We start from the raw sequence: 26,288 nt of genomic DNA on the forward strand, positions 1-26,288 counted from the left end.
TCGTGAATAATTTTTACTACATTGAATATTTAAAGTGTTCGTAAAATTATCGAATTAATGGTTACCTTGGCCCGTTTAAATTTGTTACTCAATATTGTCGATAAAATACGAAAACAAATGTCATATTTATTTGAATTGTACATATCGGTAATTTCGTAAATTTTCTATTACCGCTGTGTAGATAAAGTACAACTCTATTTTGTCAAAGATGAAATTGCTCCACTATGTTATTGGAAATTGTGATATAAATTGTTTATTTTTCTAAATACTAATTTTCTCACGATTCTCAATGCAGTGCTTATTTGCTGCTATTATCCACTTTTAAATAAATAATCTAACTAAATATAAAGTTGAAAATACCTTTGATTAATACTATTAAAATATTAAGCTGTTGGTTATCTAATGTTTGCCATTTGTTGACTGCGGGATGTCTAAAATGTACAAAAAGGAGCTCAATATAGCATTAAATCACTAAAATGTGGCAATGTAAAAATTTATTCAAAATGTAGAATTGCAATTCCTAATTCCTTGATATGTTCTAGTATTTATTTATACTGCTTTGTATTCCTAGATATGTATTTAAATTAAATATCCATTGTATGAGTAAATTAACCTCTAGTAAATGAAAATAAAAGCTGACTTAAAAATAAATACAACATTTGGTAATAATTTAAATTAAAAGTGTCTTTATGTTTTGTAAAATCATAATTTTGTCTACTGTTTTGTCATATTTAGTAGTTATTAGTAAAAAAGGTATTTAACATAGTATAATAGAATAATACATTGTATGTATGGAGATACATTTGATATGTTAATTTTGGAGTATAGTAAGTGTGGGATTTCAATGTTAAACATTTTTTTAAATGGTTTACCCGCTCATTCTTTGACACAACATTATTGTAACATGTATTTCATGGTAATGAATAACATGTTAATCTTACTAATATTATAACTAGCTTTTACCCGCGATTTCGTCCGCGCGGAATAAAAAATAGAAAACGGGGTAAAAATTATCCTATGTCCTTTTCCTGGTTCTAAGCTACCTGCCCACCAATTTTCAATCAAATCGATTCAGCCGTTCTTTAGTTATAAATAGTATAACTAACACAACTTTCTTTTATATATATATAGATGTGAATGTTTTGATGGATGGATGTTTGACATTGTTTGGAGTTGCAAGTGACAGCTAGAATTAGATAAATAATACAGTGCTTTGATATCCTAATATAATTAGAATGTGTGAGATGATAAAAAGTTGTTATACAAATTTTTCAACAGTGAAAACTCACAGGTAGACATATGAATGATGCATATTTTACTTTTTATTAGTTGTCGTAAGGATATTTTTCTGCCAGTCCAATGAACAACTCTAGCTTATGTATGTGTATATAAAATCTCTGCCTACCCATCCAATTTACTGTCGTGAGTATATCTTTGCAAGCATGTCTTAAGTTTCATGGTCAAACGTCTGTTTGTTGTATTTGACTTCAAAGGATATCGTAATGTTTGAAATGAGCTATAAATTTAGTAATACCCACAATCGACACATTTAATTTAACGAAACAAAGCGAATGAGACATTTATAGCCGAATACTCTACGTAATCCAAACGAAAACGGTTACCGATTCAAAGATGCGGTCTTTGTACCAAATGTTACGGTATAAGTCGAAAAGTTGACGGTTTATCGGTTTTATATCTGGAGTTTGGCGAATCGGCAATATTTGTCGATAGTTAAATGATTTGTGGGTATGAAAGTTTGCGTGAATATTGCAGGGAAGTTTGAACATTTTGAACGTGATATTAAAATTATGTACCAGTTGGATTATTTTAGATTGATGGTGTTGGAGTTAAACTCTGACGAAAATGTTTTTGTGTATTTTAGTATTACAAGTCGAGTCCTCCTATTTTGATGAGAAGGTAATTATTTTGGGAGTGTCTTAGGTTTTTTTTTTATATGGAAAGTTGACAAATGAGTAAACGGTCACCTGAAGTCGCCGAAATTGCGAGGCGACCGATGCTCATATACATCCACAAATGCAGATGCATCGCCTTCCTTTAATTAACGGAGAAGGGGTCGCACAAAAAGAAGAAATTTTCCCTTCCTATGCGTCTCCTCTTTAGCCAAATCTACTTCCCCTTCCCATCTTTTCATAATAAGAAAAGGGTGCGAAGGCGAGAGGATTAAAATTAGGCCTCCAGGGTTTTGTGACGCGTGATGAAAAAATTTATTTTTTAATTTAACATTACTTAATATGTCTATGAGTACGGTATTGATAACTTTCGTGATGTAACTTAATGAATAACAAAGTTATAATAAGCATAAGCGCTGCCGTCGCGAGAGTAAACTTGGTGCTTTATTACAATGAAAAGGTACCTCGTTGATAACTATTTATAACTTAAGAATCTTCTAGGAAAACTTTCTATACTTGAGGGCTTAAGTGGCAAGACGGTAATAATAACACATGTATGTGGGTTTGTATGTATATAAATTATATTATGACGTCCTAGAGAAATACGAATAAAGTATTGAAATTTTAACAACAGACAAGGTCGAAAAAATCATTTGTTAGCCGAATGTATTGTATGCAATTCTATATAAATCTTGCAATTTTAATTGAATATTTTATTTTTGGGGTCGATCAAACTGTCCGTACGTACAGGTAAAGACAGAGTAGGGGACAAACATAAAAAATGGTATTATCATTTTCTATCCGTTGTTTTTGTTTTAAAACTGTTTTCCTGTTGAGTGAACAATTTATATCCCATCTCTTTGGTAGATAAGGAGTAGTTTGCATTCTTCCAAAGAGGTGGCATAATACTACCAAGACCATTGTCTTTTGTTTTAGAAAAAGATAGGTGAAAAAAGTAGAAGAATCTCGCGGAAAGTGTGTTAACAACGGAATGATCGAATGTATTCCAAACCAGTACGACTTTGGGTCCGTCACGAAGCGAGCATATATCTTTCTTAAAGGCCGGCAACGCATCTGCAGTTCTTCTAGTGTTGCGGATATCCATAGGCGTCGATGATCACCTTGGTGTTCCCGCCGCTCGTTTGCCCCCTTCTCTTATATAAAAAAGTGATAATTATTAGAGTCTTATGGAATTTTAGTATATAGTGTTTGAATAAGTATTTAACAACGGAGTTAAAAGTAGCCAAAAAGGCTGACGTGCTGCTGTTTTTAATTTATAGATCCCCTTCCCATTTTTAATCATAGGACACTAGTGTAATAATTAGATTGTAGCATGCATTATTTCTTTATTTATATTGTTACCTTCATCATTATGATCAACCAGTCTTTTTGCCTAGCTAGTATCGGCATATTATGTACTCTTCCATACACCTCTATCAGCTGTAATGTCTGAATTCACTACCTTCTTACGCATAACCTATTTGATGGTAAACATGAAATATAACCTCCTTAGTTGTTTTTTAATCATTAAAAAACCAACTAGTGAACTCACTTGCATCAAATGGTTTTAAATAAGCGCGTACCGCCAAAATGACGTATCTGAAATTTTTCACCAACCGTCAATACGTCGTCGTATCTGACATTTCCGCGTGAATCATGCGCATTTGCGGCCCTTTGCCAAATGGGCGTGTCTCCGCCTACATTCAGGTCTGCTATTGGTTATCGTATCGAATAGAAAATTTACAGTTACGCCTTTATACTAGGCAAGTGAACGTGTAGCTTGTTTTGCAGAAGCATCAAAGCTGTATTGATCTGTAATTGTTGATCCAACCACTCAGTGGTAATAGTCTAAAATCTAAAGGTATTACAGGATGTATGAGAATCTATTTAGGACCGCTGTTTTGAATTTTGTATATTTTTTGAAGTAAATGTCTTTTATGTCTGTCTATAACTAACTTAATCAACATTGCTTCAAAAGATTATTTTCTAAATGTTTTTTTTTCTCGTAAAACTCCTTTGATAGTAGTATTTTTTCTCTTACCTCCTTTAGGTAAATATTATCTTCATTGTACAGCGATTTTAATTGTGGATCCCAGATGGATACTGCCTTGTAAATCTTACTAATATTATAAACTAGCTTTTACCCGCGACTCTGTCCGCGCGGAACAAAACAAAAAAAAAAAAGAAAACGGGGTAAAAATTATCCTATGTCCTATTTCTGGTTCTAAGCTACCTGCTCACCAATTTTCAGTCAAATCGATTCGGCCGTTCTTGAGTTATAAATGGTGTAACTAACACAACTTTCTTTTATATATATAGATACGAATGTTTAGATGGATGGATGTTTGTTACAATCTCCAGAACGGCTCAATGGATCTCGCTGAAATTTGGCTAAAATGTAGAACAAAGTGTGGAAGAACACATAAGCTATTAAGTTTTTTTTTAATTACGCTCGGACAGAGTCTAGCGCGACAGTTATAAAGTATACATACAAGTATAAGTAAGCAATACATTTGCAATAGTAAGCTCGTTAGATTCTCTTACGTAAATATGTAAGTATTCTTAGAATCTACTCTAATATGTAACACGTAAAGGCAATCCTAACTGACAGTGTATTGATTCTGCACAGACGTACTGTTATCCCGACTTTAATATTCTGAGCTCAGCTTATGGTGAAAATAGATCGAGAACGTTCTGAAGCGAAGTCTGTATTTTAAGGATTAAATTTACTTCCCACTGAGGCTTATATATAGCAAACTGTTACCATAAGAGCTATTTAGCAATATGTGTTGCTGTGACAATTTGGGTAGGAAATTAACTTCCTCGACAACTCCGAATTTCAATACCAAATTTCATCGATATCCATGAAGCCGTTTGCAGATACCTAGTAACAGACATTCTAATATTTCTATTTATTATATATATAGATAAGATTAGATTGTTTATGGATAGAAAATGTTGTCTATGTAATATATTTCAACAATACATATTGCGTCAATAAGTAAATTCAAAATGTTTATTGTATACATTTTTTAACGCAACTGTTAAAACAAAAGAAGTACTGTTCGTAGTGATTGAACGCGAATGTACGTTTGTCTTCAAAAGAAATTGTATCTAATTTTTAAAGTAACAAGGTGTATATTTGTAAAATTGATTTATATCGTTGTTTTCAATGGGCGTTAAGACATACGGGTTTACATTTCGCAATATGGAATTGCACTAGATTCTTGATCCAAAGCAAAATTTATAGTATCGATTGGTAAATAGAATCTCAGAACATCAAGTAAACATCTTACTTCTTACTAATATTATATACTAGCTATCGCCCGCGACTCCGTCCGCGCGGAATCAAAAAAAACTTCTATATATATTCGCGGAATTAAAAAAAAAAATAGTAGCCTTTGTGTTCTTCCAGACTATGTTCTACATATGTGCCAAATTTCATCAAGATCCGTTGAACCGCTTCAGAGATAACTTCAAACAAACATTTACATCACATCTTACTAATCTTACTAAATATTATAAATGCAAATGTTTATATGGATCGATGGATGGATGTTTGTTTGAAGGTATCTCCTAGATAGGATCTTGATGAAATTTGACAGAGATATAGAACATAGTCTGGGAGAACACATAGGCTACTATTTATTTTTTTTAATTACAGACTTACTTATGCGCGAAAGCTAATATTTAAATAATAGTCATACGTAAAGCAGAATTCAATGGATATGAGTATTATTTTTACACATTTCACTAGCTGATAATATTCTTTATTGTCTATGAATTTCTTTATGGAGTGTTTAAAATTAAAATTTTAATAGAAACATGTCTGTTTGTAATTACTCTATGATTACAGCCTTATAAAGGTGTTTAGATAGGATTGTTATAGTTTCACATTTCAATGGAATTCGACTATACATTTTCCAGCTTCTTCCTTCACAATATTCTGACAGGATATGTTCTTCTCTAGGCTTGTACGTCTTTGACGTCATTGACGATAGTATTTTAAATTGAAACGAACTATACACATTCGTTAAATATGACGTAAGTGTTCTATCGATTTAAATACAAAATGTTTTGTTTTTTTTATTATCCGTCGTTATTGTTATTGTCGAAATGAAGGATAGCTTAGCTCGTAAACCGTATTAATTGCCATATTTATCCTTTTGTCCGTTTGTAACCGCGTACATATATTGGAGATATAAAATGCCCTGGTAATCCTTTTTGGTGATCCGATGAGATATACGATACGCTTCGTTTATTTAGTGTTGTTTGTTTTATTTGGTTTTGTATTTTGTTGATTTGACCTAAAATATGTATCTATTGTTTTCTGTACTCTTCTTATTCTTATAATTAATTACTAAAGGTCGTGCTCTTCATGATATGTCTTAATGCATTACCAGCTGCCTCTACGTCGTCCTGTCTTCGGCATATCTAATGTTAATAAAATTGGAACCATCATATAGCTCATTATACGTCCCCACTGAGGCTAGTCAACCACGTTGGCCCACTGAGGGTTGACTTCATGCGAATGCATGCAGCAGAATTGCTGATCATGAAAAAAAAAATTATATAATACTCATCTGTCTGTGTGTCTGTCCGCAAGGACGCGTTTGTTCCGGGTAGTCTCCGGAACGGCTGGACCGATTTTGAAGGGACTTTGACGGAAAAGTAGTTGATGGATGCGAGTATATTTTAGTTAATTCTGCACCGACGAAGTTGTGGGCGATCGCTAGTGTTATAATTCGTTGGAAGTAATCCCGCGTTTCGTCTGATCAGTGTGGTGCCGGAGGCCTAATTTTAGTCCTCTTTCCCTTCCCATCCTTTTCTTATAAGGAAAGGATGGGAAGGGGATGTGGATTTGATGGAGGAGGAGATGCATAGGAAGGTTAAATATTCTCTTTTTGTGCGTCCCCTCCTTCGTCGATTGGGGGTAGGCAACGCATCTGCAATTGCGAATGTCTATGGGCAGCGTTCGCTTCGCCATTTCGACGAATTCATGTGGCCGCTTGCTCATTTCCCACCTTGTAATATAAAAAAAATTGGTTTCAATTTTTGACCATTTTATTTGATATGTGCTAAACTGTACAAAAACCTTTTTCTTAAATATATTCTTGACGATAGTACTAAGTATTATGGATTGCCCGATGGACCCTTTTTGTTCAGTAAATATTGCTCTAACGTGCGGGACCTTGAAACGTCCCACATGATAACCTTTCACAGTAACAGGGGCAAATAAATTTAGAAATAAAGTAGTCGTTTTATAGACAAAAAATTGTCGAGAGAAATCTTTGCAAGTTGTACATTGTTGTTATAGCACAAAATAGTCATTATCAGTTTTAATAAAAAAATAAAAATAGATAACTATATCGACGTTGGAAAGCATAAACGCTGTAACCCTTGAAATCGCGAATAAGTTTTTCACACGTTAATAATTTCAACCATTATCAAAGGATAATGATTTTATTATAGGTTAGCACAAACTACACAACATTGCTAAATACCGCATGCTTGTAGGCGTATCAGCTCACGAGTTATCATTTTTTGGCTCTCCTGTAAAGTTTATACTTTCGGGGTTACAGCGTTTACGCTTTCCAGCGTCGGTATGTTTTGTGTAGTGATGATGAACTGAAAACTTATATTTTTACTTTTACTCTTGTTTTTTTTGTTTAAAAGCATTTGTTCAAGGGTAAATTAACCAGGATATTTGTTAAGAGAACACAGTATGAATCAATTAGTAATAAATATTGAACAATACCTCAAGTCTGAGCCAAGTTATTAACAAAACAAACAGACAGTTCGACTTGTTTGCAAACGTTTGTCATTGGATTATGCAAAATTGTGATATGCCCTCTCTAATTTGAATTTGAATCACGAGGTCATGGCGCCTATATTAGAGGCTTTTAAGATCCGTTTCATGAAATCTTTGTTTAATTTTTTTAACAATCTATGCGTCTTTGATTTTTATTTTATACTAGCTTTTACCCTCGGCTCTGTCCGCGCGGAATAAAAAAATAGAAAACGGGGTAAAAATTATCCTATGTCCGTTTCCTGGTTCTAAGCTACCTGCCCACCAATTTTCAGTCAAATCGATTCAGCCGTTCTTGAGTTATAAATAGTGTAACTAACACGACTTTCTTTTATATATATAGACTAGCTTTTACCCGCGACTCCGTCCGCGCGGAATAAAAAAATAGAGAACGGGGTAAAAATTATTCTATGTCCGTTTCCTGGTTCTAAGCTACCTGCCCACCAATTTTCAGTCAAATCCATTCAGCCGTTCTTGAGTTATAAATAGTGTAACTAACACGACTTTCTTTTATATATATAGACTAGCTTTTACCCGCGACTCCGTCCGCGCGGAATAAAAATAGAAAACGGGGTAAAAATTATCCTATGTCCGTTTCCTGGTTCTAAGCTACCTGCCCACCAATTTTCAGCTAAATCAGTTCGACCAATCTTGAGTTATAAATAGTGTAACTAACACGACTTTCTTTTATATATATAGATATATAGATTTATAATTTTTATTCTAACTAAAATCCTGAATATTGTCAAAGATTAAATTAACATTTATTTTAATAGATACCGAAATATTTCACTTAATACGATTTCTCAAATAACTGTATGATATAAGTTACATATTGGATGATACCATCCAAATAATTAAATTCGAAATCGAAATGAAACTTGCATTCATTGACGATGATTTCTAACTTTAAGTATTGTGCTAATTAAGCTTACCAACGCAAAAATTACTTTCAGATCATTCGATGTGCATTGAATAGGCTCGGCCTAGTTTGTGTGGGTCGATTGGGAAGTACGTAGTGAACTGGGAAGTACTATTTTCAATGTTTACTGAATTTGTAGGGATTGTGTTGTAAGCTAGTCGAGCAATAGTTTGGTTGGCAAATGTTTTTAGCATCTTTTTGACCCCACCTCCCCTCTGGCGAAGTTTGGTGAGATTTTGAATCATCATCAGCTCACTATACGTCCCCACCGAGGGGCTCGGAGCATACCCCAAGTTAGGGGGTGACTAGGCCATAGTCAACCACGCTGGCCAAGTGCGGGTTGGTTGACTTCACACATATCATTGAATATCATTGAGATTTTGAATACCTAACCTAAATGATGTTACATTTCATGTAATAGTACCAAACCCGCAAAGGGTTTAAATTAAATTTAAAAAAAAACCAACGAATTTTTTTATTTAATTTTTTTAAAGATAAAAATACATCAAACGTAAAAATTTCGACTCGGAATAAAATTTCATGAAATTCTAATAACAAAAGACTATCAGGGATACTGAACGAAGTTTTTTTGTAATCACAAAACTGTCCAATACAAAAACGCCTGTTGAACAATATTCTATGGCCATTTTGTGGAAAGTTGTGGAAGCGTAATTCAATTTGGTCCGGTACTGGAGCGTTTCTGATGGCCCTTCAGCGCCCTCTAGGCGGGGCGTTTAAAATTCATTAGACAAAATAAATAATACAATTGTTGGGGACGTTTCTTACGACACTTTTATATAAAAGTCTATGTAAAAGCTTTAAAACTAGTAAAAATGCAGCCGTAAAACGAAAAACAACATTTTTTTGTGGAATCCACTTATAAGTAGGTAAGAAATTTCACCGGAATACACACTCATTAGACGAAACGTGGAATTATTTCCACTTGACGCGTTTCTTCTGTGTGGTAGTGGTATTGTACCAATCGAGCCAGCTCATTGCATTAGCTTTTGTGTTCAACCACTATTAGACTTCTTTGAAACACCTGTTGGATATCCTAACATAATATTTAGTGCTTTTTGTTTACTATTTTGGGAATTTATGAACTAAAAACTAACTAAGCAATTCAACAATCGTGACGTTAAATATTTATGAAAACGCGTTAATTACCAAAAGACACGTTAACTGAAATATAACACGCTATAATACTGCGTGGAAGTCATAAATGAAAACAATAAAAAACCCTTCACGCACGAAACTAATGTATGCTAGTCAAATACACTTACGCCTTAAAATATTGATAAATAAAAATTGTTATGTAAAAGTAGACCAGTGTTGAAATAATGATCCTTAGTAGGACTAATAGGGTTGTGAAAATTATAGATTAAAAGTTAACTCCTAAAGTAATAACTTTCATAAACTGGCAACCCTAAAATTTATTACACTAAATGACAAAAATTATAGTGTATTTCTTTTTATATCTTAATATGTTGTGATGTATTGCGAATGTTTGGATGGATGGATGTTTGTTAGAAGGTATCGCCAGGAAATCTGTATGGACCTCACTGTAATTTGGCATAGATGTAGATCATCGTCTGGAAGAACATATAAGCTACTTATCATGTTTTTTCTAATTCCGCTCGGACGATGTCACGGGTGATAGCTAGTAAATAATAAACGAAATTGTTATCGGTTAATTAAATCACCTATATACGTATTGTGCTTTTTATTTGATTAGAATATGAAGTTAGCTTATTCATTAATTTCTATTAAAAGTAACGTTTATTGACTTTGAAACGTTCAGGATACAAGGCCAAAGGAAGCTTTTGAAACTGCTTCAATTAACCTATATAAATGGCTGATATCGCTTCTGGAAACGTAACATTTCCTTACTTTAATTTGTTTAGAAGCTGTAACCACGCATGTGATTTTTATTACTGTAATTAAAGGAAATTGTCCGTCGTAATAAAAATACGGAATTAAGAGATTTATAAAAAAACTAGTTGCGCCCGCGACTACGTCAGCGCGGAATTAAAAAACAAACTTAATTAATAGCCTATGTGTTCTTCCAGACTATGTTCCTATATATATATATATATATATATATATATATATATATATATATATATATGCCAAATTTCACCAAGATCCGTTGATCCGCTTCAGAGATATTTTCTAACAAACATCCATCCATCCATCTTTACTTTCGTATTTATAATATTGAGTAAGATAATAATACTTGTTTTGTTCGATTGAATATTGTCCGTATAAATATTAAGCAAACTTTTTCAAGTGCAATACAATACATAAGTATTAAAGTGAACAATACAATGCAAACATGTGTTGTCAATCAGGTACGCTTAAAAATCTCAAATTATTGAATCAGTTCTAATTGAATATGTTTAATTAATGTCACCTTGGCTGTTATTCGTCTTTGTATGTGTCAAGAGGCTGGCACACTTCTTTCGCTTTTTTACATCCATCCATACAAACATACTTAATTGTTACCAGTAATGTTATCATTTTTCTGACCTTACCTCAATCATTGGATGTGCACAATAGATTTTGGGTTCTTAAATCATTAGTAACTGCATTCTTGTCTAGAAAAAGTCACTGATTTGATAATTAAAAAAAAAAGAAAAGCATTTCAATATGTATGAAATCTTACGACTTACTAATATTATAAAGGCGAATTTTTAGATGGATAGATGGATGTTTGTTGTCTCCAGATGAAGGTTGCATGGATCTCGATGAAATTTGTCAGAGAACCATGCAACTAAAATGTTTTCAGCGCGGACGGAGTCGCGAGCGACAGCTAGTTTACACCTATCAATTATTTCTCAAGTCAAGGTGATTCTAGGACACAGGACACAGCTCAAGATTGTCTAAAACTCAAAGAATATTTAAAAAAAAAATTGTGCCAAAGAGAACTGTGCCAGTGTTACCAGATTTTAAAATATATGTTTCCTATAGCTTGTATTTTGTAGGGGCACTGGAAACAGATGTTTCTATTTTACTCGGAGCGACACGACGCGAGGAATTCCTACGCTAGAGTTGTCATAAATGATTTATCACACCGTGAATCATGCTTTTTTATACTTGGCGCTTCGTTGTCAGTTGTTAAATTGTATTCACTAAAGTTGCAATAGAGTGTACGGGAATAGTTTTGCTATTCAGTTTTTTTTTTTAGTTGAATTTATATACTCTTTTTCGTCCTTTAATTTGTTTTACAAAGTTAAAAATATTAGTGTTATTGTAGAAATAATTTGTACAATGCTTACGGTATCTTCTCGGCCCTATTGTGCGTAAACAACGACAAAAATGTTATTGTCGATACGTAATCGATTCTCTCAAATATTCATGATAGGCGCACTGAAGTATTGAAAATATTAACGTAGTTATAAATAAGTTTAAGTGCTTTCAGCTTTTACCATATGTTTTAAATATGATTATGATGTTGTAATTTATAGAGCTTTTTAAATGTTTTTATTGCTTGAAATTTGTAATAAAATTTCATAAATAAATGAGATGTTCTCGGAATGATGTACCCTAAATAAACTTTGATGTTTTTCGTAATTTTTTTTATGAATATTTATTTTAAATTTTATGATTATTGTCGTTAAGAAATCATGTTGATTTTGTAAGATATTGTTGTATATATTAGTATAAACAAAATTTGATATTTTATTTATCTCGAACCGTTATCTAAGATAGCATTTTTAATCAATGTGCTTCAAATTTAATCGATCTTAAGTTCGTTGTTAATAGAAAAATTTGATCTATTGTTTAGATTGGGATCGATCCCTTTTTGTTTTTGCTACTTATAGCTTTACTAGCTTTTACCCGCGACTTCGACCGCGCGGAATAAAAAAAATGCACACAAGATAAAAAAGTTCCTATGTCCGTCTCCTAGTTCTAAGCTACCTCCCCATCAGTTTTCAGCTAAATCAGTTCGACCAATCTTGAGTTATAAATCATGTAGCTAACACAACTTTCTTTTATATACAGCTTTATGTAGACTAGCACGTATTTCACAAATTAAAATAGTCTTCCGATCGATCTTAAGGATAGATTATTGGGTTTAACTTATACGTATAAAGATACAAATTACAATCCCATTAACGGACCATTAATTATAAATTAATTCATTAAAAAGGTTACGATCTTTTTTCAGTGACGCTTTTAAGTTTATTACAATGTAAAATTTAGCCCGGGTTGAGGAGGGAAAAGGGACATTTGTCAAAAAAACGCTCGACTAAATTTCATTATGTTGGGATTATCTCCCGCAAGATTGATTAGACAATTGTTGCGTGGGTAAATACTATTGAGTTTGATACAAAGGTCTGTTAATTACAGGAACTTTGAACTTTAGTGAATATTGAATTAGTCTGATCTTGCTAAAGTTTATTACGTTCGTGATGGATGTGGTGTTTGATGATGCCTATTGGCACAGTCTTGGAACTTATATAATCGTCTATTTAAATGCTCGTTGTTTAGTTAGTGTGGGCTTCCACTGTCAAAACAAAGGCAACTTTTCATGTTTGTTATTTTCTAGAAAGTCATTGTTTTTAAACATGTGTTTTGCTATAGTAAATCTTTTTTTTTTGTTTCAGGTATGTTTCAACAATGCTGTAAAAATTATGCAGTTTTGTGTATGATTTTCAAGTTTGAATAATCTAGAAATAATTTTGTATATTACTAATTTATTCTTAACGTTTTATATGTTTAAATATATTAAAAAAGCTTTCAACTATTTGTTGCGTGTCTCAATTTCCTTAGATCTCTTCAACTTCACGCTTATTCTCTCGGATTCGTTTCCCCGCATCGTTATGAGCCATCACATCGCCACTTTGACGTTCCATTGCTATTTATGTTCACTATTAAATGTAATACGCCGTTAAACAGCGCGCAATGGACGGCCGGATGAATATATTAAACGTTTTTATAGTTCAACACGTTTGCGTGTGTCGGGGATAATGTTATGCGTATCAAAATCGCTTAGACTACCATTTAATCATAATGTTACGTCTATATTATAGTAATACTAGCTTTCGCCTGCGACTCCGTCCGTGCGGCATTTAAAAAAAATATATAAGTAACCTATGTGTTCTTCCAGACTATGTTTTACATCCGTGCTAAATTTCATCCAGATCCAAGCAGCCGTTCTAGAGATACCTTCAGACAAACAAACACCCATCCATTCATCTAAACAGTCGCATTCGACGGAGTCACGGGCGACAGCTAGTATTTATATAGAGAACAGTAAAGGATGAGTCTTAAATTATAGCAATTAATTTCTTTAATAAATAACCTAAAGCTTAAAGCGTATTCTACTTCTCGATTTATTATGACATTTTCTCCCACTGACCCATAATACAACGACTACATTATTTATACCCATAACATTGTGGGTAATGGATTACCTATTGTATCCATTGGTAGTGTGGATCGTCGTATCAAATAATAAATGTAATATGACGTCATAATTGCACCTGTGACCGCGACAGGTACTTTAATTAGAGATTGGAAGCGTGTGGTTAATGTTATTAACCGATGTTTATCGTATAACCACGCCTAAATCTCGATAATGGACATAGTTTATCGCCCATAAGATTATGCTTCTTTTCTCTGATTGCGAAGGGTTTTTGCGGGATAGTAAGCATATATTTGTAAATATGGGTTTTTGAATAGTCGATATTGACGAGTAATCTAACGATTTTTATTAATCCCGAGAATTCTAGTGCGAATTAGTCGGCCGAATTTTTTATATTAAAAACTTGTTTAAGTCAGTCATCATAATAGTAATCTGCTTGAGTGAATCCACTGCTGTACCTAGGCCTCCCCCATCGATTGCCACAATGCCCGGTCCGGCTATAATGCCTCATTATATCCATTTAAGTTAGTAACATGCTTTAATTAAAATAGTTTTGGGTGACAAAGAGACGGGATGAAGAAGGAAAGAGAAAGATGGTAATTCAGATAAAGAGTGAACTGAAAATACTGAATAAAAGGTATAAATAATTTGGAATTCATTTTTATCTGTGATGTCAAACTTGACAGATAAGAGGTGGTATAAATAAATCACCCTTTCATGTTATAAAAGATCAACATTTCCATTAGGGAATATTTTGCCGTTTTCATAAAAGTTTCGATAAATATATTAGAGTTGTTGTGGGCTACGTAGTGAGGTTACGGTATATGTGATAAGCGATAGCGGGGTTAAATAAAATTTTGTATGAAGTGTTTTATTAAATCAAAAGGTTCTCTTTAGTAATAAAACAATCAACTGGTCTATTGAATAATAGATTTATTGGTATGATTCTTTTGATGTAGACTTCAAAACTGTTCTTTTATTATACTTCTCTCTTGGTACTTGTCCAAATAATGTTCCCAATATTTTATTTATCATTTTATGAATTAAACAGTTTACTTGGCATAGCTTATACTTGTAAGTACTGAAGCAGTATTAAAATGCGAATAAAAATAATTAAGGGTAACACATCTAATCAATAATAATATTTACTTATAAAAATTTTCGACTCCATCTTGTAAATAATTTTTTAGCTCTTATCATAAAATTAAAAATGGTATTAAATTATTATTGTTATTGTACTAAATATAGAATTAAGCATCTTAATTCCTGTTTTATTATTAAGTTAGATTTTCGATGAAAATCTGTTTAAAATCTCGCTTTCCACTTATAGTTTATACCACACACTATTCCCTCGCTATCTCAGAGGTAATACCGTGAAAAAACTTAGCCTCAACTTATTACGGAGTGTACCAACGTGATAAGAACTTGCCTCATCCGCTCTAGTGCTTTATAACCTGAATAGTGCGATTTAGTTTGCGAAAGTGCTGCTTGCATGTTAGCTGGTTGCGAATCTTGTTTGCATTAATTATTAACAACTTTAGTTGGTTGTTAAATTATCGTATTTTATAAGTTTTACTCGTTATTACTCATTTTTATTGGTGGTGTTCTTTTAAAAGTATTTTTTTTATTATTCAGTTTCGTTTAATTTTATGATATTCCTCCCAAGTAAGGTTGACGAAAGGCAGGCGGACGGCTGTAAAAAATTATGTCATAACTTCCCGACCCCAAGTGAGTGGGGTAGGACCAGGGAGATGAATTTTTTGGGTATTTCTATTAGGATTTTTTATCGCACCTTTGTTTATATTGAATGATAATGTCTGAACGTGAGATTCATTAGTACAAAGATTTTTTTTACTGAAATAGACTACATTTTTAGGCAGTAAATTTAAACAACATTCTTACGTTACGTTAGGTATTTTATGATTTATTTTATTCATTGTTTAATTATCATCAACCTTATCTCTATGGAGGGTCGGCACAGTGGTTGTTTAATATTGATATTACATATTTAAAAAAAAACTTTTTCAAAACGTAAAAATGTTAGTTGGTGTATAAAGCAATTAATTCGTATGTGTAATAAAAATTTAATTAATTATGTATTTTATGAGTTTTTGATTGCGAACTAGTTTTGGTGCCAATTAAATTTTGATGGAACGATTTTATCAGATTAAAAGCGTGTTTAATGTAATCTAGTTATTATTTTTATACGATAACGTATGAAAATGATATTAATTCGTTTTGTTTATTGATTTACTCATTATTTTATTCAGGGAATGATTGTTATAGCTGTTAATGAACAGTTTTTATTTCAAATTAAAAAACTGGACGCTTCACTCAGTAGAATTGGTTGAGCCTATATAAATATCTTCATCCAGGCAAAAGTATAAACTGTAAGCTAATTAAGTAGATATACTACTGTTAGAAAAAGAACTGTCACTGAACTTACATAGGGAGGTCCAAAAGTTCGCGGAATGGAGGGGATGGAGTGGGGATAGGGTAGCTCGCTTAGTGTCATACTAATTGGGCACTCATAATTAGTATATATATAACATTTCAACCCTATAGTGCCATTCGTTTACGAGTACTCGCCTGCTGAACAAGTCAATCCGGAAGCAAACTGCAACTATGGAGAAAATTGAACATCGCGCTGTGATAAAATTCCTTACCAAGCAAGGAAAAAACGTTCAAACCATTTTAAATGAAATGGAAGCCGTTTATGGAGATCAGTGCCCTGGTAAAACAATGGTTTATAAGTGGCATGGTCTTTTTAAACATGGTCGAGATTCAATTGAAGACGACTCTCGCTCTGGGCGGCCAGCTGACGCCACCACATCAGACATCGTCGAAAAAGTCGAAAAACTTGTACTCGAAGACACACGTTTGAAGAAGAAACAATTATCTGCATTTGTTGGAGTATCAGATACAACTATTTTGCGTATCCTGCACGACCACCTGGGCATGACAAAAGTCAGTGCAAGATGGGTGCCGAGAATGCTCACGCCGCTTCAAAAACAGCAGCGCGTCGACGCGTCTAAGCACTTTTTGGAGTTGTGTGGAGACGAGCCCGTGCAGATTTTGGAGCGGATTGTTACTGGAGATGAAACATGGGTTCATCACTTTGAACCTGAGTCCAAACAGGAGTCCATGCAATGGCACAAAAAGGGTACACCACCTCCCAAAAAATTCAAGGTGTCAGAATCGGCGGGAAAGTTGATGGCCACTGTTTTTTGGGATTGTAAGGGAATATTACTCATTGATTATAAAGAAAAAGGTACCACTATAACCGGAGAATACTACGCACTCATATTAGAAAAGTTAAAGGAGTCAATTAAAGAAAAACGTCGAGGAAAATTGGCCAAGGGTGTGTTGCTTTTGCAAGACAACGCGCCGGTTCACAAGAGCCGAGTTGCCATGGCTGCTCTGCACACACATGGGTTCGAACCACTTGTTCACCCACCCTACAGTCCAGACCTGGCTCCTAGCGATTTTTATTTATTTCCAAATTTAAAAAAAGAGCTAAGGGGAAGGAAATTTTCCGACGATAATGAAGTGAAGGAGGCAATTTCGGCCCATTTTGAGGCCAAAGACAAAAAATATTTTTTCGATGGTTTAGAAAAATTAATTCATAGATCGAATAAATGTATTAGACTTAAGGGTGATTATATTGAAAAGGAAAAATAAATTTATTGTTATATTTCATTGACAACCCTTTCATTCCGCGAACTTTTGGACCTCCCCTCGTACCAAGCCGTATTACCGCGCCGCGCTCAAATAGTAACTGATTAAAAAATGTTCGTTAACTGTTGCGTCGTGCCGTTCGAAAATGTTATAATTCCCCAACCATTGACTAAAAATCACGTGTTACCAACTTATATTACATATATTTCGTTTTGTTAGTTTACTTATAAAATATTCTTAATCACTAACCTTGTTTATATTCTATTCACTTAACTATCTCCGAGGTAAACAGTTTGTAATCGGACATTAACACCAATACTGCTGAGCTGATTATAAGCCGACGTGTGGGCGATATTATTCGTCCTAGTTTACATCGTCTTGCCATTCCCACTATAGTCTGATAGGTTACAAAATGGACTATTAGATTTATGTCAGTGTTGCCTTAGTGTTGATACACCAGATTAAAGAAGTCCGTTGTCATGCAATGTAGTCCGTGTATGGTATCGTTTATTGCTGATATCTCTAACTGTTTAATTGTCTGTGGATAGCGGTCCTTAATAATTTTATTCCCAGTCTTGTGTTAACATCGTGCACTAAGTTCTCATAGTCCAGTAGTTTTTAGATATCTCGGAGGCTTTTAACTTCGTGAAAGTCGCTTGCTGAGAACGCAATGTTTGGTGTAGCGGGGCGTAGCGGGATTTGGAGAGAGGGTATTGCGCACAGAGTTTATCAACTTGGGCCGCCAAGATATTCGAAAAATATCTGTTTTAATGTTTTGCTGGTTAACCAATTAAGCATCGATTACTACCGGAGATGAAAGCCTAGAGAAGCTCACAGTGGTCAGGAACACTGATGGCAGGAGATCTCGTGGCCGCTCACCGATCAGATTGAGCGACTAAATGAAGGACCAGTCTTCATATGATTTCTACGCAGTCGGTGGAATCATCTACTCCAGAACTAACCTTGATGCTGATCACGATTCTTATCCATGAAGGACTGATTCTCGAAATAGATAACGAATATGTATTGACTCTTGTTGTCTATTTATTTTCGTAGAGAGTGTAAGACATAAAAAACTTGAGAGGTGTCAAGGGACACCGTGATGGAACGAGGTTCCTTTCGATTCATTAGTGAAGGAACCAATGTTTATTCTATGAATAAAAAAACTTAAGTCTTCACAAGAAGTACATTTTATTTCTATGAATTTTCGTTATATATTGTCACGTCGTTGCCATGGTGAAGTAGCGCTCATTCGTCGTTAACATACTTACTACTATAGCAAAAAGTGTCGTGACAACTTTTCGTAAGAATTTTTTTCCGTCTAGCCCCCTTTCACAACGCGCGATAAGGAACTTCATTCCAATAATAGGTAACGTATAGTTAGACAGTTGTGTCCACAGTATATTAGTGTTGAAGTAAAACATCATTGCTAGTTAAAAATAAATCAACACTTGTAATTGTCAAAACGTATCGAAGGCATGTTGAGTCATTTTGTTTATGTATTTTTTTTTTGACTATAGATAATGACGTAGATTAAGCGTGTCAAAGTAAAATTCGTGTTTCTGTCTACCACTCTGAGTTATGAGCGTGAATTCCTTTTATTTTTTCCATCTATCCGCAATAAGTATTAGTCATTCGGATAAATGCACTACGTATTGTGATTTTTTATGTGTAAAATTTGTTTACGATTTTTAAAAATTAGCAATGACTTTATTTCGGTCCAACATTTGCTCTCATTTGTTATGTTAATGTCACATAACAGTAATGAATGCCGTCCATTTTTAATTTGCCTGGTCATATTATAAAGAATCCGCTAATTGCGTTTCATGTGACATGTATGATTCAGACAATTTACAAACGGACGATTTTTACGATTTGCTGGTGACGTTAATAGTGAATCATAGAATGTTCATTCTTGTGTTAATTTCGACATTGAGCTTCAGTATCCTGAAATAGTTGAAAGATGGCATGTGATGATTTTGAAGTTGTCTTGACAAATGTCCACTGAAATAATTTGGCCACACTATTTATATCAACAGACAGTATTGGATGCGCAAGTTTATAAATAGAGGTGCGTGTGTCTCGACAAATTTCGCTTCAGTTTGTTGTGGTAGTAACATAGTTAAATGTAACCGGTTTTCACTGGCGGATTACAATGTCATCTGAGTTCCTCTATTAAAAAAAAAATGGAGTAATAGGTTCTATAGTACTAATAGCTAAATTAATTCCTACTGTCAGATTAATTTCTATTTCCACTTCAAATGTTCATTTGTTTTATTGTAACACCTTTAATACGACAATATTGGCACCCCTTTCATATTGTGTGAAAACAACAAAGATAGCAATATAAGTGCTCGTACATGTGTTACTGTAATAGTAAATATTTACACTAAACATGGGTTTCTAAGACCAAAATTCTATGTATAAAACATAACAAAGAGCGTATACCTTCCTTAAAGGCCGGCAACGCATCTGCGATTCATCTGGCGTTGCGGATGTGCATGGGCGTCGGATCAAATAACTTTCGGTCCGTTGCTCGTTTGCCCCCTTCTCCTATAAAAAAAATAAATATCGTCATCCCTGTCATCTTTGACAGAACAGTTTTGTTCTCAGAAACCCACGGTAAGTCATTACTATCCCGTTATAAAGAATTTAAATGGCGTTACAATTTAAAAGTGTAATCTATTTTATTAAAGATAATAAATGTATTCTCGAGGTGATAATGTACAGTGGTCGGGTAATTGTATGGACAAGTGCCAAATGTACGTCTTATTTATCAACATCACCAACACTTTCATCAATAGTATATATGTAAGACTGACTTATCATCACCCAATATCATCATCGTCATCTTCCTGTCCTTATCCTTCACTATTTTTTTTAGTTCTCCAGATCGATCTATCCATTTTATAAGTACAAAACAAGCTACGTAGGTAGTGCAATACTGAAGAAAGTATAGATGGATTGTTTGAAAGAGGATATAAGTAAGAAGTTACTAATGGAAGCTAAAGTAATTAAGGGAAAACTAAGATCTTTTTCCAATGGTGTATATTCAGCAGTTATAGTCGGAACAGCGAAAATTATGTAGGTTATAGAAATGGTCGTGCGCGACGGCTGAGTGAAAAAGAGGTCTAAGGTATGTTAGTGTTAAATATTACAATGCTGTTTGTCAGCAGATGGTTTAAGGTTTATACTGTTCGTAAGAAACGGGATTCTTACCACGATTAGGCTGTTTGAGCTCCCGATATTTCGGCACAGTTGCATGCCAACAGCCTAATCGTGGTAAGAATCCCGTTTCTTACGAACAGTATATTAGAAAAAATCACGAAAGTTTGAAGTTAGGTTTAAGGTTTGTTTATTTTGATAGTTCATGTCTTGATGACATCAGGAGAATGACACCACTTGTTACCTTTTTGGAGTCTTGAATGTTTTTGAATATTTAATAGATATTAAAGTTGGAGATCTTAGATTTTTATGTTATGTACTTTGGCAAATGAGCAAACGGCCATCTGAATTCTTCCGATGATCCTGGACGTTGCCTACCTTTCATCAACGGAGGAGAGGACGCACAGAAAGAGGGTATTTCCCCTTCCTATGCGTCTCCTTCTCCGCTAAATCCACTTCCCATCCTTTTCTTAGAAGGAAATGATGGGAAGGAAACGTGGACTAAAATTAGGTCTCCGTCACGCACTCATCAGACGAAACGCGGAATTGCATCCACTTCACGCCTGTCTTCTCTATGTTCATTCTAAATGAAATATTGTTGGATTTGTTTTTTTATTAAGCAGTGGAAACATTTCTGATTCTTTTAAAGGCAATTTCGTGCTACAATGCCTGTTAGTGGAGGCGGTATGACAGTGTATCTGCAGTCTGTAGCCAGTAGTAATGGCTAGAGGCACTATTACCTGCACGTGATTGTAGTAACCAGATGTTTTGATTTATTGGGATAATCCTATGTCTAGTAGTATATTAAATTAGGATTTGATTTCAATGATATGGTGGTTGTTACGGTTATTTGTTGACGTGATAAAGATTGGAATAGTTAAACAGTTTACAATTTGATAATGGTTTTTTTTTATTTCTAAACCTAAATAAATATTAAACGATGTAACCTGGACGATTTCTATGTAGAAAAAAAAATATTACCACACATGTACAAGGCACAGATTTGATGTAAAAGTGTGGCAAAAGGAAGCCAAATTAATGAACCAGCGACAGTCTATCAGACAGACAGAGGAATATATCTTGTATATTCTCTGTTGTAATCTCTCTCAGTATATCTTTTTGAAAAAAACTACGATAATATTTGATTTTGTACGGAAAAGTAATGGCAAATTGGATTCGGGATATTTCCTTATATTTGACTAACGTAAGGTTACTATAGTGTCTGAAAGTTTATTCCATCGCAAAGGTTGGCGTGCAGTGTGCAGTTTATTACACAGCCAAAAGTCACTGGTGTACTTTTGGAGCGACGATTGCCTTATATTGTGATTTATTACTTAGATTATTTTCAACACAGAACTCTAACGTACTATGATTACTTAACCAACGAAAGTTAGGTAGTTACCTAGTTAACAACTGACCAAGACTGTCGCACACAGGGGAAAGATGCACAATCATTAATTTTTATTTTTTTATATAAAACAGTAATTTCTAAAATCAAGTAAGAAGGAGGTCGTCGGGTTACGTCGGAAATTTGGCACTGCAACTTTTCTTTACTGGTCGCAGATTCAGGAACAGACCCAAAACAAGGTGAAGAGACGGAGTGCTCAAATAGATTGGTGACTGCCAAGTCTCAGATGAAGACGTCGAAGACAGACCGAAGTGAAAGAGACTTATCAAGAAAACTGATTCTACCATCGTATGGGATACCAGTTAAGCTGAGAAAGAGAGAGAGAGAGAATGGTTGCCAAAGTGGTCGTGTACTTCTTAGAGTTCAAAATAATATAAACATGTCTTTTGTTACATGACTGATACATCTTGATAATTTCTACGAAAGTCCACGTAAATTTAATACTCAAAATCTCCTTTAAATCCACTACTTAATTTTAAGTATTAAACGTTTCCGTTATAAATATTTCAAGTTTGATGTGTCTGCAATAAAAAAACGACAGGTAAATAAACTGTCATCAATTCCCAGTAACATTTTGTCGCACGTAATTGAAGTGAAATTTTATTTTCGTGATTCATTGAAAACGTTTCATCGTTCACCGGAAGACGCGTCCTACGTCTCCCGTATTAACCCCTTTGACTTTTAAGAAACAGGACGTGTCAACCACGTTCCTCTCTCAGATGAAAATGAACAACAAATCGTTTTAGGTGTGTAAATTTTTGAATCTGTTTGCGTTGATAAAGACTAAAAAAGTAATTAGAACTCAATGACCAGAATCTAATTAATACAATGGCTTCTACTTGCCTAGTCCGTTTTTCTATAGTCAAAGACTAATAGGAATAAATCACGGCGTCACTGTCCACTGCGTCGGAAATAGATTGACCTTTACACAATCTAGTTATTCGGCGCGCAGTGTATGTGTTGCGGTGCGGTTTGTTAGCGATTGATGATCGACCCACGCTAGACGATGCACTCGTAATAACTTGCGACAGATTTAGCATCAATAAATTGATTTTATTGGTTTAATATTATTAATGTTCTTTTGTTTAAAAGTTATAGCTCTTAAGGGCAACACAGTTTGTTTGAAACGGTTGGTGTATGGTTGCGTTTGTAGCGGTTACTGCTGACCGTGTATGGCATCCAATACCAACCTCCTAAGTCGGTTTATTACATTCTTTAGTTTACCTTTTTTTAGTTTCCTCTCTTGTAGGTATAGTCGTTATAAAATATAACAAATTTTAATAGTCCTATTTTCTTTAATTTGAAATTATTGACGTCACCATATGGTTTGTTATGACGTCATTACTTGATCATTGAGAATTTCTTTGTATAATTCACGATGTTCATTACATTACCGAGGTAAATAAACTTTGATATGAAAAATAACTTAAGTATAACAGATGCATCATACCATTTGTTTATCATCTGGTCATCTTCATTTGTTGCCAGAAATACATTTTATTTATCGCGAACGGAAACGTTTATAGCTTTTATATATTATGCTGAAGTGGTATATAGTCATACATGCCAAATGCCTAAGAATGTTACGAATGCACACTGAATTGCTTAATCGTCACTAAGGAGTATTCAATATTAGAAATCTGAATTAAGGGACTACTCATGTAATCATTAAACTGAGTGTGTGATTTACAATATTGTTCCAAATAAATATAGTATTAGATATTTGGTGCAAAAGTATTTTAAAAGAATTAAACTAACAGCGAAATAATGAATTTAACTCTACTTCATAATAATCCTTGCTGTAGTATAAAGTCAAACCGAACGTAAATAAACAAAAATGTCAGACGTCCCGCAATGACAGATGGAAAGAGACTGCCTCGAGCAGAAGCGCATGCTTCCTTATAAAACCTTTTGTGAGACTACCCTCAACAGTCCTAACAATAGATAATAGAGGTTTTTTTATAGTATAAGATTGCAAATGAGCGGCCATCTGATTTCGCTTAAAAAGTTAAGAGATCACTACCCAATAACATTCAACAAGCTGTCGATGCGTTTCCTACTCTAAATGGATAGAGGGTACATGCAAAAAAATCCTCTTGTACATCTCGTCCGCTACAGATTCAAATTCCCACACTATGATTATTAGGAATAGATAGGAAAGAGAAATTGACTGAAATCAGGCTTCTGTCACGTACATTTATCAGACGAAACGCAGAATGACTTCCATTTGACGATTGACTTCTGTGTGGTCGTGGTATTGCACAGGTCAAGTCTGCTCATTCGTGCAATAGATGCTGTTAGCTCTATCAATGTTAATTGTATTGAGTAAAAATAATAAATAAGTAATAAAAAATCTACCACTCTCTCTCTCTCTCTGCGCATCGTTTCCTCACTCCTGAGGGTCGCGACCTCTCCTATTGACCACCTCGCGAAGGGTGGCTCTATCACTCTAGTTACACATAAACACAAAACTCTTGTACTAATGATGTAATCGTTTATGAAAAAAATCTGTTTTAAATGCCAAGAAAGTGTTTAGTAAAGACCTTTTGTTTGACTAATTTGCAATTCCAATTTACCCCAAACAAAGTCTATTGCAATCTGATAAAACTAAAGGATCGCACAAAAATAAATTCACATAAATATTATGTCGTATCGCATACTAAGTGTGGATTTAAACCGCGGAGACACATGCGAAAAAACGCATTGTTTCTCTTTTTTTTATAAAGGATAAAAGTGAGATGTATTATGTGTTTTTGTACAGATTTCAGATGTGGAAATCCACGTTAAGATGTTTGTTAGTTTTTTTTTTATATCATAAGGTGGCAAACGAGCAAACGGCCACATAGACATCCCCAAATGCAGATGCGTTGCCTACCTTTAATTAACGGAGAAGGGGATGTACAGAAAGAGGATATTTCTCCTTCCTATGCGTCCCCTCTTCCGCCGAATCCAATTTCCCTTCCCATCCTTTTCTAATAAGAAAAGGGTAGGAAGGGAAAGAGGACTAAAATTAGGCCTCCGGTACCACACTCATCAGCCGAAACTCGGAATTGCTTCCACTTCACGTCTGTCTTCTATGTGGTCGTGGTATTTCACCGGTCGAGCCGACCCATTCGTGAACCCAACAAATATTGTTGTTGCGGGATCTACCACTGTAATAGTTTGATGTTAATAGACGACTGAAACAATTTCTAACCTTTTAAAACATTGTAAGATTATCAAATCTATGTCTAAATTTTCACAGTCACAGAAGACAAAGAGAAAATGTAGCATTTTGAGACTATCTTTAAATAGTTAAATTGGTATATGACCTGAGAGTTGCAGCTCATTTTTAGATGTCTAGACTGTCTAGAATAAGCTAGGACGTTCCCCCTTCTACTCGACGATGGCTATAGTTAGGATGAAATTGTCTAACTTGTCAGACGAGTTTGGTTCGTGATCTATGTGATATGAACTTTGGTTTGGATTTCACTAATTTGATAATAGATTATCTCATCATTTGAGAATATGGATTAAAGAGAATTGATATTTTTTGCTGGTATGGTACGTTTAAGACGAATCTACGGAATCGGTCAGTTTACAAAAGACTAGTATTTCTGATTATTAATGTATATAGAAGAAGAGAATCCTTGGACTTCTTTTGAATTTTTTGGCATTGAAATCCCATCTTAAGATACACAAATTATCTGTATTTTGAGTATGTATTTTTTATATTTTATATAAAGCATCAAGATAATTTGGTCTCAAATGTTTCCCGTCAATATAATTATGTCAATTGTTATGCAAAATCTATCTATGTGACAATATTTGTGTGATATTCGGAACACTCAGTGACGTTGCCTATCGATGCAACGTAAACAATGTCTAATTGTGAAGAAGCTAGCATTCCCTTTTCCACTGAGTGACTAGCCGCAAGATTGGCCATTTGCTAGTGCTGTATGAATGATAGTCGTAGTCGCTGCTAGTGGAAATGGTGTTTTCATTGTCACAAATAATTTACATTTTTCCGGGCTACCGGAAAAGGT

At 34.2% G+C, this 26,288-nt stretch overlaps 1 protein-coding gene across 4 annotated transcripts in view; it reads left to right on the forward strand.

Annotated features, from left to right (window-relative positions):
* LOC106711065 (heterogeneous nuclear ribonucleoprotein L) overlaps positions 1-26,288 on the forward strand; it is a 264,080-nt gene that overhangs the window by 621 nt on the left and 237,171 nt on the right. The window lies entirely within an intron of this gene.

The sequence above is a fragment of the Papilio machaon genome, chromosome 27, assembly GCF_912999745.1.
Source record: "Papilio machaon chromosome 27, ilPapMach1.1, whole genome shotgun sequence".
NCBI classification, from domain to species: Eukaryota; Metazoa; Arthropoda; class Insecta; order Lepidoptera; family Papilionidae; genus Papilio; species Papilio machaon.